The sequence below is a fragment of the Nyctibius grandis genome, chromosome 7 (genome assembly GCF_013368605.1).
Source record: "Nyctibius grandis isolate bNycGra1 chromosome 7, bNycGra1.pri, whole genome shotgun sequence".
In the NCBI taxonomy this organism is placed as follows: Eukaryota; Metazoa; Chordata; class Aves; order Nyctibiiformes; family Nyctibiidae; genus Nyctibius; species Nyctibius grandis.
Genome location: NC_090664.1, coordinates 41,416,563 through 41,429,913, shown reverse-complemented (window position 1 = coordinate 41,429,913; position 13,351 = coordinate 41,416,563).

Genomic DNA, 13,351 nt, shown 5'->3' with positions numbered 1-13,351 from the left:
CTGTTGCTCTAATGAAAAAATAACAACAACGTCTGGGAAGCCATAGAATGATGCAATAACCGTGCTGCTCTGCTTCCTTTAATGTGATGAAGCTCGCATATTTGCTTGGCCCCAGTGTTTCACTCCTGCCACTATTGTACTGTAAAGAGACTTGGCAGAACACGTTCAAAGGCTGTTCGTGGTTTTTCACTCAGCATTAAACCTTCCAATGACGGAAGGGTGGGGTAACCCATATTGGGACAAACAGACACTCAAAAAGTAAAAGAGAAGAGGAGAAGGAGGCTGGCGGTAGGTGGTCAGCAGTTTAGTAAACCTTGGTTGTGGAACTGGAGTTGATTAGGGCCAAGCTGAGCCCCACTGGAGCATGATACCATGTATTAAACCAGTGGGTCTTCTCTGCCCACTTTCCAGGGGGCAACCAGCACAAAGGAAGAATGGCTCCTAATGTTCTCAGAGAAGAGACCAGTGCTGCTTCACTCTGATAACCAAAGTCACACCGTCCTTGATAACTTCTCTCTGTCACAAGGAGTGCGATAGCACAGAGGTCTGGGATTGCCACTTTTTGTGCTGGTTTTGCCCAGTATATGGAAAATTCCTGTCCTCATGGCTGCCAGTCTTGCTCTGCAGACCTTCATTGAATGCACTTATGGCTGACTTTCTCTTTTAATTACACCATTTGGAAAGTGGACTACCTAGTCCTTACCCCTGCATGAAGTTAAGCAGGAAAATATTCAAAGTGGAGCTGGAGCAAATGTTGGAGAAAAATATTCCATGTACACTTGCAGATGAGGGACAAAATATGTTCAGAAGCAGAAGTTATGATCAGATTGATGCCTCCTTCCAACCCATTCCACAACTGTCTGTGGTGGGGTGTCATGTAAAAGGAAAAATATTTGGAAAAGGGGACATTTAGCATTCAAGGGCTGCTTCTTCCGAGCTCAAGATCAGAGCATCCCAACAGGTAGGAAGTCAAGAAAGGGTACCAGGAGACCTGCATGGTTAAACAGGGAACTGCTGGGCAAACTCAAGTGGAAGAAGAGGGTGTACAGATCATGGAAGGAGGGGCTGGCCACTTGGGAGGAATATAAGTCTGTTGTCAGAGGATGTAGGGAGGCAACTAGGAAAGCTAAGGCCTCCTTGGAATTAAACCTTGCAAGAGAGGTCAAGGACAACAGAAAGGGCTTCTTCAAATACATCGCAGGTAAAACCAACACTAGAGGCAATGTAGGCCCACTGATGAATGAGGTGGGGGCCCTGGAGACAGAGGATAAAAAGAAGGCGGAGTTACTGAATGCCTTCTTTGCCGCTGTCTATACTGCTGGAGGCTGTCCTGAGGAGCCCTGGACCCCTGAGGCCCCAGAGGAAGTCAGGATAGAGGAGGAATCTGTCTTGGTAGATGAGGGCTGGGTCAGGGACCAATTAAGCAACCTGGACGTCCATAAATCCATGGGCCCTGATGGGATGCACCCGCGGGTGCTGAGGGAGCTGGCGGAAGTCATTGCTAGGCCACTCTCCATCATCTTTGCTAAGTCGTGGGCAACGGGAGAGGTGCCTGAGGACTGGAGGAAAGCAAATGTCACTCCAGTCTTCAAAAAGGGCGAGAAGGAGGACCCGGGTAACTATAGACCGGTCAGCCTCACCTCCATCCCTGGAAAGGTAATGGAACAACTTGTCCTTGGTGCTGTCTCTAGGCACATCAAGGATAGGGGGATCATTAGGGGCACTCAGCATGGCTTCACCAAGGGGAAGTCATGCTTAACCAACTTGATAGCCTTTTATGAGGACATAACCCGGTGGATAGATGATGGTAAAGCTGTGGATGTGGTCTATCTTGATTTCAGTAAAGCATTTGACACAGTCTCCCACAGCATCCTCGCAGCTAAACTGAGGAAGTGTGGTCTGGATGACGAGGTAGTGAGGTGAATTGTGAACTGGCTGAAGAAAAGAAGCCAGAGAGTGGTGGTCAATGGGACAGAGTCCAGTTGGAGGCCTGTGTCTAGCGGAGTCCCTCAAGGGTCGGTACTGGGACCAGTACTATTCAGTATATTCATTAATGACTTGGATGAGGGAATAGAGTGCACTGTCAGCAAGTTCGCTGATGACACAAAACTGGGAGGAGTGGCTGACACACCAGAAGGCTGTGCTGCCATTCAGAGAGACCTGGACAGGCTGGAGAGTTGGGCGGGGAGAAATTTAATGAAATATAACAAGGGCAAGTGTAGAGTCCTGCATCTGGGCAAGAACAACCCCATGTACCAGTACAAGTTGGGGACAGACCTGTTGGAGAGCAGCGTAGGGGAAAGGGACCTGGGGGTCCTAGTGGACAACAGGATGACCATGAGCCAGCAATGTGCCCTTGTGGCCAAGAAGGCCAATGGCATCCTGGGGTGTATTAGAAGGGCTGTGGTTAGTAGGTCAAGAGAGGTTCTCCTCCCCCTCTACTCTGCCCTGGTGAGGCCGCATCTGGAGTATTGTGTCCAGTTCTGGGCCCCTCAGTTCAAGAAGGACAGGGAACTGCTAGAGAGAGTCCAGCGCAGAGCCACAAAGATGATTAAGGGGGTGGAACATCTCCCTTATGAGGAGAGGCTGAGGGAGCTGGGTCTCTTTAGCTTAGAGAAGAGGAGACTGAGGGGTGACCTCATTAATGTTTATAAATATGTAAAGAGCAAAGTGTCATGAGGATGGAGCCAGGCTCTTCTCAGTGACTTCCGTTGGCAGGACAAGGGGCAATGGGTGCAAGCTGGAACACAGGAGGTTCCACATAAATATGAGGAAAAACTTCTTTACGGTGAGGGTGACCGAACACTGGAACAGGCTGCCCAGAGAGGTTGTGGAGTCTCCTCTGGAGACATTCAAAACCCGCCTGGACGCGTTCCTGTGTGAGATGGTCTAGGTGGTCCTGCTCCAGCAGGGGGATTGGACTAGGTGATCTTTTGAGGTCCCTTCCAATCCCTAACATTCTGTGATTCTGTGATTCTGTGTGACATCTGTTGGCCAGCCTTGGTATGCTTCCCAGAATGTAATGACTAGGTGAATGTTTTTCAGCGCAGCAACTAAGGAATATAGGTGACTGCCAAGCACTGGATCTGATGTGGCGTGAAGAGGTACAAAACAAAGAAGAGTAAGAAGAGTGATTTCTCTAAGAAACTGAGGCCTAATTCTTTCCAAACTCAGGATTAAAAAAAAAAAACCACCAACAAAACCAAAACAGAACTCTCTTCAGTCTCCCTGCACTGCTTTTCCGATTTTTGCATATCTTTAAGACACTTCCATTGCATGGACATGTTCGTTTTCACCAGTCTTAGGGCTCTACAAGTACCAGTGTAGACTCATCATTGTTGACATTTCTACATCAACACAGTTACTGAGATCTGGGTTATGATTTTAGTTCCATTGGCAATTACTGATATCTAATTACCACTTAAGCCGTTCTGAACTTTGTAGGAATGTGTAATAGAAACCACTTTAATTTTTGCTAGAACTGAATTTGAATCATGTGTCTTCTCTCCTGCATGACTGCCACATCCACACTCACCATCCCAAAGAACTGAAACCTATTTCAGCTTTAAGAGGAAAATACCTCATACTCTACCCAGCACATCTTTGGTCTGGGAGATGGGAAATGCAGGATCAAGTGCCCCACAGCACCCTCAGACACTCTGCAAAATCTCAGAGAGTCTCCACCAGAGAAAGCCAGCATGAAAGAGGACCCTCGTGTCCTGGGAACAGCTATTCCATGTCATGGACAACCATTGCAACTAGGACAAAATGCAGTTGCGGTGCTGGGGCCTCAGAAAATGCTGGCCAAAATGCTCAGCTCCAGAAGCAGCTTTAGGGCTGTGAAGCATCTCTTTGCAACCTGAAGTAAGTGTCTATGTCCCTGAGAGGGCTGAGGTTGAGCACAGAGCTTCTCCATGGGGTTTCCCAGTGCCACGGGCCCCACTGGAGATCTGTAAGCATCCTGCAGTGCCGGACAGGGGACTGGTAAGCAGCCTGGGCTCAGGGCTTCCACTGTGCATCTGGCAGGGTGTGCACTGGATGCACAGAGGCATATATTTTCATAGCAAATCTAAGTGGCAGTTTAGAAAGGCTGACCCAGCCAAAGAAAACCCTGGAAAACCCCGCAGAATGAAACAGTAAAACTGTCTAAGAATTTAATCCAACAAGAAAGTCAGTAATTGTCAGAAGTCCATCAGATTTATATTTCTAAAAGGAAACAGGCCAACAAAGTAACAAGATTGTGCTTCTATAATCAAGCAGTAGCAGTTTTACAAAGTAATAAGAAAGTGGAGGGAATTCAATTACAAGAAGTGGCTGCCACCTGCAGGTACCCCTTCAAGGTTTTAATAAGGTTGTGGAAAAATACGTGAAATCTCACTTTGCTGGGGGAGGTAACATTTTGCCTTGACCAGTAGTAAGTGTGATTTGGACAAACATGTCTTGAATAACTGCACACAAAATGATGGCAAAACAGGTGAGTGAGAGCCAAAGGGGGCTGCAGGCTGCCTCTGGAGAGCTCCTGAGGGCTGAGGATGTGCTGCAAACCCAGGCTGCTGTGACCAGGAACAGTTCCCTTGGGCAGCTCCGGGCGATACTTAACAGTGCAAGAAACTAAACATGGATTGTAGGATATCACTCCTGCCCAAGAAATATTTAAAGGGAGGGATGGGGGAGTCACTTCCAGTGATTTTCACTTGTGCAGCTGATGTGCAAGCACCCAACACTCTCCAGCACTGGGAGCACTGGGGCAGCACGGCTGTGCTCACGCACTCTGTTTCTCACCTTGCTCTTTGCCACGGGGCCCATGTGAGTGCAGCTGCATCCTCAGCTGCAGGGAGAGCTGCTGGTCAGTCACATCACTGCGTGGAAGGAAGCAAGGTGGAAAGACAGATTTATTAAGGAATGTTGTTACGAAGCAAAGAAAGATGATTTAGTTTCTTAGCTTGATAAATGCAGATTTTGGGATGCTGCATGGTGGGACGGCAACACAGGCTGTCAGGATCCAAAGGTAACCCCTCTTTTGGGGAATCATTCCAGCCAACGAGTCGTATGAAACAGTGCTGCTTCTACTCAGGAAAAGGGCTTGTGCCCTATATACCATATACTACTTTCATGCTGCTCCCCTTTCCATAAAGACTTGAAAATACATGACAATACAGATTACCCTCCTCACTCTGCTATGAGAAGGAAGCTCCAAAAAGCCTTGCAGAAATTTTTCTTGCAGTGGGGGATCCCAACATGATCTGTGAGTCAAATGCCCTCCTTGTGTCATGGCATTCACTGAAGTTCATGGGCATGCAACCTCAGGAGGGCATCCCTACAGCCTGTCCAGACCCCGCTGCAGCAAGGCCTTGAGATTGCCAGCCCTGGCAAGCAGCTGAGCCAAGGGGGAAGCAAGAGGACTTGCAGAATGAGAATGTGCATTTAGCTCTATGGGTTGTCTTGCCTCCAGCTCAGACGATTTCCTTCTGTCTCAGTCTGATAACTGTGCAGTCTCCCAAAACCTTCTCAGACGGCTGCTGTCCTGCAGATCCCAACAGAAGCATGGTGAAAGAAAGCTTACAAAAGGCTTGATATCCCTCCGAGCAGTCTCAGTCTCTGGTAGATTAGCAATGCAAACAAACGAAGGCTTTTTGGAACAAGTCAGAGACTTTTGGCAAACCCATGTGTTTGCGACTGCTACCTTCATTGGAGACGATTGACATGACTGTGTCCTTTCCAGGCATTTTCAGCATTTCTGTATTATCAGCCACCTGGTCCAGGGCTGCGGAGTCCATCCAAGGGAGGACCAAGGCATGAGGACTGCTTGAAGCAGCTCCATGGGTAAGAACCTTAAAAAGCTGGATCTTTTGTGCAAGAAATCATATCCCTTGGCCAGTCTGAAAATGTTCATTGCAAACTATCTAGTGCTGCTGCCAGACAGAATTACCCTAACTGGGACCTCATGGCTCAATCTGTGGAGAGTCTCCCACATAAACACATGCACAAATCAAAGTGCCTTTTTTTTGGAGAGAGTGCTCCAAGCAGGCGCAGGCACCTCAGTCACAGCCCTTTACAGGACAGTGGCTGTGAAAACATTGAAAAAGGTCTCATAGTTGAGTTCACTGAACTACAGGAGGCCCAGCAGCTATTGAGGGTGTCTTCCTCAAGGGCTTCTTAAATAAAACGAGCAGTGTGTCACCTGGGCACTGCAAAAGGCAATCTGTTCCTCCCCAGATATCTGCATCCCAGACCACAGAGGCAGATGTTATAGGCCCCTGAAGCAGGGTCAACAAATGTTGAGAAGGAGGTTGATTTTCAGCTCCAATAGTTTGCAGCCAGGTGGTTTTAGCCGTCTTATTGTCTGGAGAAAGGCGAACAGCAAACCCTCTACTATGATTTGGCTGTTCCTGAAGTCCCTTCTCGATCAGAGATCCTAGGACTCATAATCCCAGGGCTGGATCCACAAACCCTGAACTGCCTGGCCACTCATGGCTTGCCATGCAGTTATTGTCAAGCTCTGATTCACCCATCTGCAGTAAGAAACTGATACCTCAGCTGTCCTCGGGGAGAGCCTCAGCACAAGAGTAGAGGTCTCCTCTCTATGTGTAACCATGGGTTGGCCCACTCCACCCAGGACCTGACAGGGTGACAGCTTTCCTAAGAAGACCAAGTGCTTGAGCCCACCACCTGGTTATACATGGTGGTCTGTGGTTAGCAGCTAGTGAACAGATCAGTTGAGGAGATCTGGGCTTCCACTGCTGTCCTGGGCAGTCCTGTTCACTTTCCCTCTGGTTGGAGAACCTAGTTTGTGGGTGAGGTGCCTGGCTCCTCATCAGGAAAAGTGTGCCGGTGGCAGCAAGGTAGCCCTGCAGGTGCTGCATGGACAAGCTGCTCACCACATCCCCACATTTCTTTCCTTACTGAACTGGGGAAGAGGAAACATAGGCAAGCAAGGGTTGCCCTGGTCCATTAAAACAGGCTGCCTTGCTTCAACCTGATGGAGAAGGTAAAGTCCAATAAGGCTTCGCTGGACTCCACTGTGCCTTGGGAAGCACCCGTGTTCAGGGATCTGGAAAGCCTCGCTCTACAGAGAGGACCATAACCCTGGCTGATGCTACCATGACTCCGGTGCAGGTGGAGAGCCTCTCCTCAGGAGGGGCCATGCCACTGTCTGGGCAGAGCACATGTTTAGACTATTGCTCCGAAAAGAGGCAGGAGCACTTCACAACAGTGCCATAAGTACCATTACAGGCACTGCCAGGATGGGGCAGGCACAGCCACAAGATCTGCCCTGGCCCTGCCAGGCCTGCCTGCCCCGGCACATCCCACACCGGAGGAGCACACGGGAGCAGGCTGTGACCCTGCTTTGTGCTTGCGCTTACTCCCAGTATTTACACTGGCAGCTGAAGCAGGTAACTTTATACTATTCTGCTACTTTCTGGAAACGCTGTGAGGCGACAGGCACCTGAATTTGTTGACAGCTTTGAAGGAAACAATTTAATTATGCGAACATGAAACTGATTCTGTCCTTATTTCCTGGGGCACATTCCCACTGATGGCAGCTGCGGGCAGCTTCTGTCCCAATCCAGCAAATACTTACTGGATGCTTAATCTTACACAAATGAGGAATGCTTGCAAAGCCAATAGGATAGCCAGCGGGATAGCCAACATTTATGCATACAGTCAAATGTGCAATTTGGGTCTGAGCACTTTGTCATATTCTTGGCCTGTGTTAAAAAAAAAAAAAAGAAAAAAAAGATGAAAACCCACAAGTCACATTTAAGCTAGCAGAATGATTTATTAAGAAAAAACACTGACGGATTTTTGAAGTACTGAAAGGGTTGAAATAGTCTGAATAGAATAAAAATTGACACAAATTTTTACCACAATGCAAAAGGAACTTGAACTATTCTAATAAGCGTTTGCTTTAATGTTCTTGCATGTCTTCACATCCTGCTTTTGGCAATGGCCAGAAAAGAACTACCGAAATACTGTGAGAAAAGCTGTTCTCATGTTATTTCTGGCCCTGCTGTAATGCGTGAAATCAGGACATCTCATGAGAGAGACTGATATTCAAGATTTTCAGTCTATTTTTCAGACGAAAAAGTCTGAATATATATCTCAACTTCTGGGTTTAGTCACGGCTAGATCTCAAAGCAACAAGAAAAGTATCCCTGAGGTCACAAGTCAAATAGTCACAATACAAAAAGATAATAGTTATATTCAAATAACTTGGAGAAAAAAAAAACCTGCAAAGACAATATTCCCTTGACGTGCTAAGGTGGATGGCTCCTCATTTTCAGAATAACCCTTAATGCCACTGGGGGATTTCTGAAGCTTATTCACAGGGTGGATGGGGGTTGTGATTAAACCTCAGGTGCTTGAAGACACCGGCGAGTGTCATAGGACTGGTACCGAGTATGTGTGTGGCTCTAATCCATCTAAAAATCATTTTTGATAAACACCTTCAGGATCCAAAGAAATGAGGGCTCTCTGAACTATATGGTTTCTGGTGCCCCTGCCAAGTCCGAATAAATAAGCTGTGTGTGTAGCCAAGGTCTTGGAGAATTATTTCCTGAAAACTACTTCAGAACCAGAAGGAATTAATGAAGATGTGCCAGCTATTTCCTTTGCTGGCTTGCATGCCTCAGCCTCACCAATAATAAATAGTAACGGTTGTACATGAGTTATGCTGCCTCACCTCATGTTTTGCGCCCTGCAGAACCCACCTGCTCCGTACACAAGCCGGAAAGCACAGACAGAGTGTGAGTTTGTTGCCTCTCCTTGGGTATCGACATTCCAGGCTGGCAATAGCTATCAAAGCCAAACTGCATTTTGAGACTTTGGCTTTAGCCTCTGCTAAAATAGCATGTGTGTATTTTAAAACTATTTACAGAGCTTTACCTTCAGTTCTACTAAAAAGGAGATAATACAGCTATCAGCACTGGTTAAACAGATTAATATGATCGGCCTGACTTTTTAATCTGCTTGAATAAACATATTTATTATCGGAAAACTTCAAGAAAACTTCTAAATCATTAAAGATTATAAATTATCAATTATGTAAAAGCTAGAGCAACTAGGGAGATGTTTTTATATGACTGCAAGCAATAAGGAAGGAGATTTTCAAACTCAGACCAAAAACACTAGCTGCAAGTCATCTTTAAAAAAAAAATCTTTCTGCAACTTTATTTTATCCTCGGACTTTCTCAGGCTTCCTCTGCTGGAAACCAACCCACTATGGGGTGACTCCCGAGTGGAGCCAGAAAGAGCAGGATCCTGTGTCACGGAGGGAGCTCTCCCCGGGTGGCTCTAGGTGCCTGACCCCGTACAGTTCTTACAGAAATTGGCATTAACTTCGGGGTTTTCCTTCAAGACACAAAATCCCCTCAACTGCATCCGTGTTGGCTGGGCAACATGCTCTGACTCTGCCTGTCCTCTGCAGGACCCGACATCTACTGGGGGAGCTTCTGGACAGAAAATCATTGAAACCCTGACTCAACCACACAAGGTTTTACGCCGTGCAAGCAGCCAAGAGGCTGAGGATATTTTGGAGTTTTTTTATGCAATAACTGGAGGGCCATCAAACTGAAGCATGTTATGACTATTTCTCCCTGTTTAAAATCCTAAAAGTCAGTCTGAATCTTGTATCCTCTCTGTCTTGTCTCCGGAAAATGCCTCAGATTTGGGGTTGAAAGTGAATACGCTCTGGGCTGACGTGTTGGGAGCTGCTACCCTGCACAGAGCTTTGTCGGTGCAAAGGAAAGAGGAAACGTTTGTGCTGGTATTATTAACATGTCAGTAGCACTGATAGATTCCAACTGAGATCAAGCCCTCTTGTATTAGCTGTGTGCCAAAAGCGGAGTACAAAGCAGAGAAAGGAGAGGAAGCGTTATTATTCCCGTGTTACAGCTGCCGAAAAGAGGCACGGGGATTGTGAAATCCTCTAGGTCACACAAACCCACATACAGCTCGAGTGGGGAACGGAGTCAGCCCCTCGCAGCTGCCCCTCTCATCCCCTCAGCCCACGCGCGTCTCCCCACCTTGCCAGGTTGGTTCACATTTTCAGGTATTGGGGATGCTCGAGAGTTGGGGCTGGTAGAGTAAGTCCCAGGGACAGATCCCAGGCAGACGCCACATGAATCGCTGTGTCCCTGCGCGTTACTGCATCATCTTCGCTCACACTCACACGCACATCCTCTGCTCTCCCTGCCCAGAAAAGACAGATTTGAGCAAAAATTTCTCATGGTTTGAACAGTTCTGCATATAATTATTTGAAATTATGGATTAACCTCTATATCTGTAATACTGAAGAATACTGATGGTAAAAATACCTGACTTTATGCTTTCCAGTGGAGCTAGATGGGAAAACACTAATAAATAGTAGGGAATTCAATAACACAGCGTGCAGTGTTTATTTTCACACAGGTGGCTGAAGAAAAATTAGAATTATATTATTATTGTTATCAACTGTTCAATGTTTATCCTTAACTTTTCAAAGCAGTGATTTTTGCAGTGTGACCTGCAACCATTAATGTTAAATCCAAACATATACACATTCATTTTTCGAATGTAGAGCAGACATCAGCCATCTGAGATACTACATTAAATGGAACTGAATCGTTCCCTGGCCAGTAAAGGCACCAAAGATGTGAATTTCCTGGATTATTAAATACAGATTTTAAAACTCAGTTAAAACAAACATGGTTATGAAAAGAATAAAATATATATATAACATTGCAAGATTACTGATTTTGATTATATTGATACATTACACGTAATTAAGAAAGTCAGTTTCTTTTGGGATGTTCTAACTCCTGTTTGTACAAAAACAAGGGCTTATGTACGTATTTAAGTCAAGTCTTGAGTCTCTGGCTTTGTATTCCTCAAGAGGCCTGATCGTGAGCCACTGACTCTGTCCCAGACCAAACTGCAGAGCTCCTCCTGCTAACCCCATTTCCCTCTAATTAACACCGTCGTTACACACAGTTGTTGTTCCCAGGAAAACCACCTGGCCCCTCCCTGAAGCCCTTTGCCCTTGTGGCTGGTCACAGAGCCCCGACAGAGCTTGAGTTAAGGGGTGCTGGGAAAACACAGCTCTGCAAACACCGCGGCCCTCCTCCTCCTCCCCGCGTCCACTGCGCACAGCAGCCAAAGCGCTGCAGAGGCCCTATGGAAGGTGCTTTATTTTACACGGCCCAGGGGATGGAAATCTAAAAAATGCAATAAAAAAAAAGGAGGTGTAACAGAGTGCCAAGAAAAAATAAAGACCCTGAGCACCAGTCAGGAGCTTGTTTTTCTGACTTTTGGGGGTGGGTTCACATGGAAGAAGAAAGAACTGAGATCTAGCCCTTGGTTGGTGATCTTGTTATGGTCTTGTTTAATAATTCTTAGGACAAAACACCTCAAGAAGATGCAGAACAGAACTGGGTCGTCCACCCTCCTAGATGAAGCAACAGCTATGGGTTGGGGTTTTTTTGGTCTGTGGTTTGTCTGGGGCTTTTGCTGCCACTAGCCCCAGTGCTTTTTCCAGAGTTTGAGAGTGTCACCAGGGACGCTACTCCACAAGGCCTCCTGCTTCTTAGCAGACACGGGACAGCTCTGCCTGCTGCAGCTCCCAAAGAGGCACCTGCCCCCTCCCCATGTTTGCGAGCCCAGCTCCCCACCTCCAGAGAGGCCTTGGTCCCCCCACACCTGACAGTTGTGTGTAAGGCCGGGTTCAAGGCACAGCTTCATAGTTAACCTCTCCCTGCAGCTGAAGCCCCCTGGCCACTTCCCCTTACCATGCCATAACCCAGGCCCTAGGTTTCATCGCTGAGCTGAGCTAGAAGCCAGATGACAAAATACTATGTGTCCGTAGCACGTGAGTCCACTCTACAACCCAGCTCATGCACTCCATTTACTCTTTCTAAACACCAATAGCATGCAACCCTTCCTGTTTTGTAGAAGACAATAACTGGTCCTTCACACAAGATCCTCTCCTGCATTTGTACAGAGTCTGGTTCAGTTCTTGTTTTTGGCTTTCTCACCAGGCAGTCTTGTCCACCTTTCTGCAGCATTCAGCAGCCTGCAGACAGCAGACCAGCTCCCTTACCAAACACCTTTCCTAGATGTAAATGGCAAGGGAATATCTGAGTTACGCTGAGTGCTACACTGGAGCTACAGTCTGTAATTTTGTCTCAGTCTAGTATTGCTGGGCCTGGAAGTGAAACCAGGGTTTGGTTAACAGTCACATCTGCCAGGCTTCAGGATGTCCTCTTGACAACCTCCCCATTTCACCTTCTTGCTGTGGTTGCCCTCCTTGCTCCCCACAGTCTTTGGCCCTGCGGTTTGACAGTACTACTTGCTGCAACACCACCAGCAAAGCTGCTTTAGGGGTGTTCACACATGATGTTGGTGTGTTTGCTTCCTGCATACATGTTTCCATTTCAGCACACCCTCTCACCAATTCCTTCAAACCAAATACCCATAAAGAAGAGAAATAAGCACACATTTTATCTTTCAGGTGCTCCTTCTGCTCTTGAGAAAACTCCCAAAGCTCAATTCTCCTCAGCTCTTTGCAAAAAGGCCTGTAATCAGGTGGCAACTTCAGAGCCTATCTTTGCTTTCTAGTAGACCAACATAATTATCTCCCCCCTTAGATGTTATATGCCCAGTATGATGACTCTGCTGCTCCCAAGGATGGAGCACTGAGCCCCCTTGCTCTAAGCCAGGGGCTATTCTAGCCATTGGTCCTCCGAAATGTTCAAAGGGGACAGTTCTTCCTTCCTTAGGATTATATTTAACAAAATTCCATGTTATGAGATTTAACTTCACCCCTGCTTTATTTCACCCCATTGCTTAGGAGGCTGCCAAACTGAGCAGGAAGAGCCCCTGCTAAGGCTGTGGCTCTACCAGCTCTGGCTGCCCACAGAAGCAGAGCAAACCCCTTGAGGCACCATGTCAGCCAACTTGGTTAAGCAGGTTCATCCTCGTCTACATGTGCCTCAGGACTTCGCTCAGCGCTGACCCAGCTGCTGCCATGGATGGCAACAGGTCTCTGCAGCTGCTCTCCCTGCGAGTGTGGCTATTTTGCAGTGTAGATAACAACACATTTTGCATAATCCTAAACAATTTCTCACCTATCTGACTTCTCAGGCCCTTTGACATACATGGCCGTAGCTATTTAGCTGCCCAGCATGCCATAGAATGGAGTGTACCAGGGACGTGAGGAAATTCTTTGAATTTCAAACATATATGTTTACTGTGAAGGAATCTGCAGCTGGAGGAGGGAGCTGTGAGAATGCAATGCCAAGGAAATGTTTGCTGAAAGCATTTAAAAAATAACCTGAGCATGAAGCAAGGGACAAAAGCAACATTCTGCTGGGAG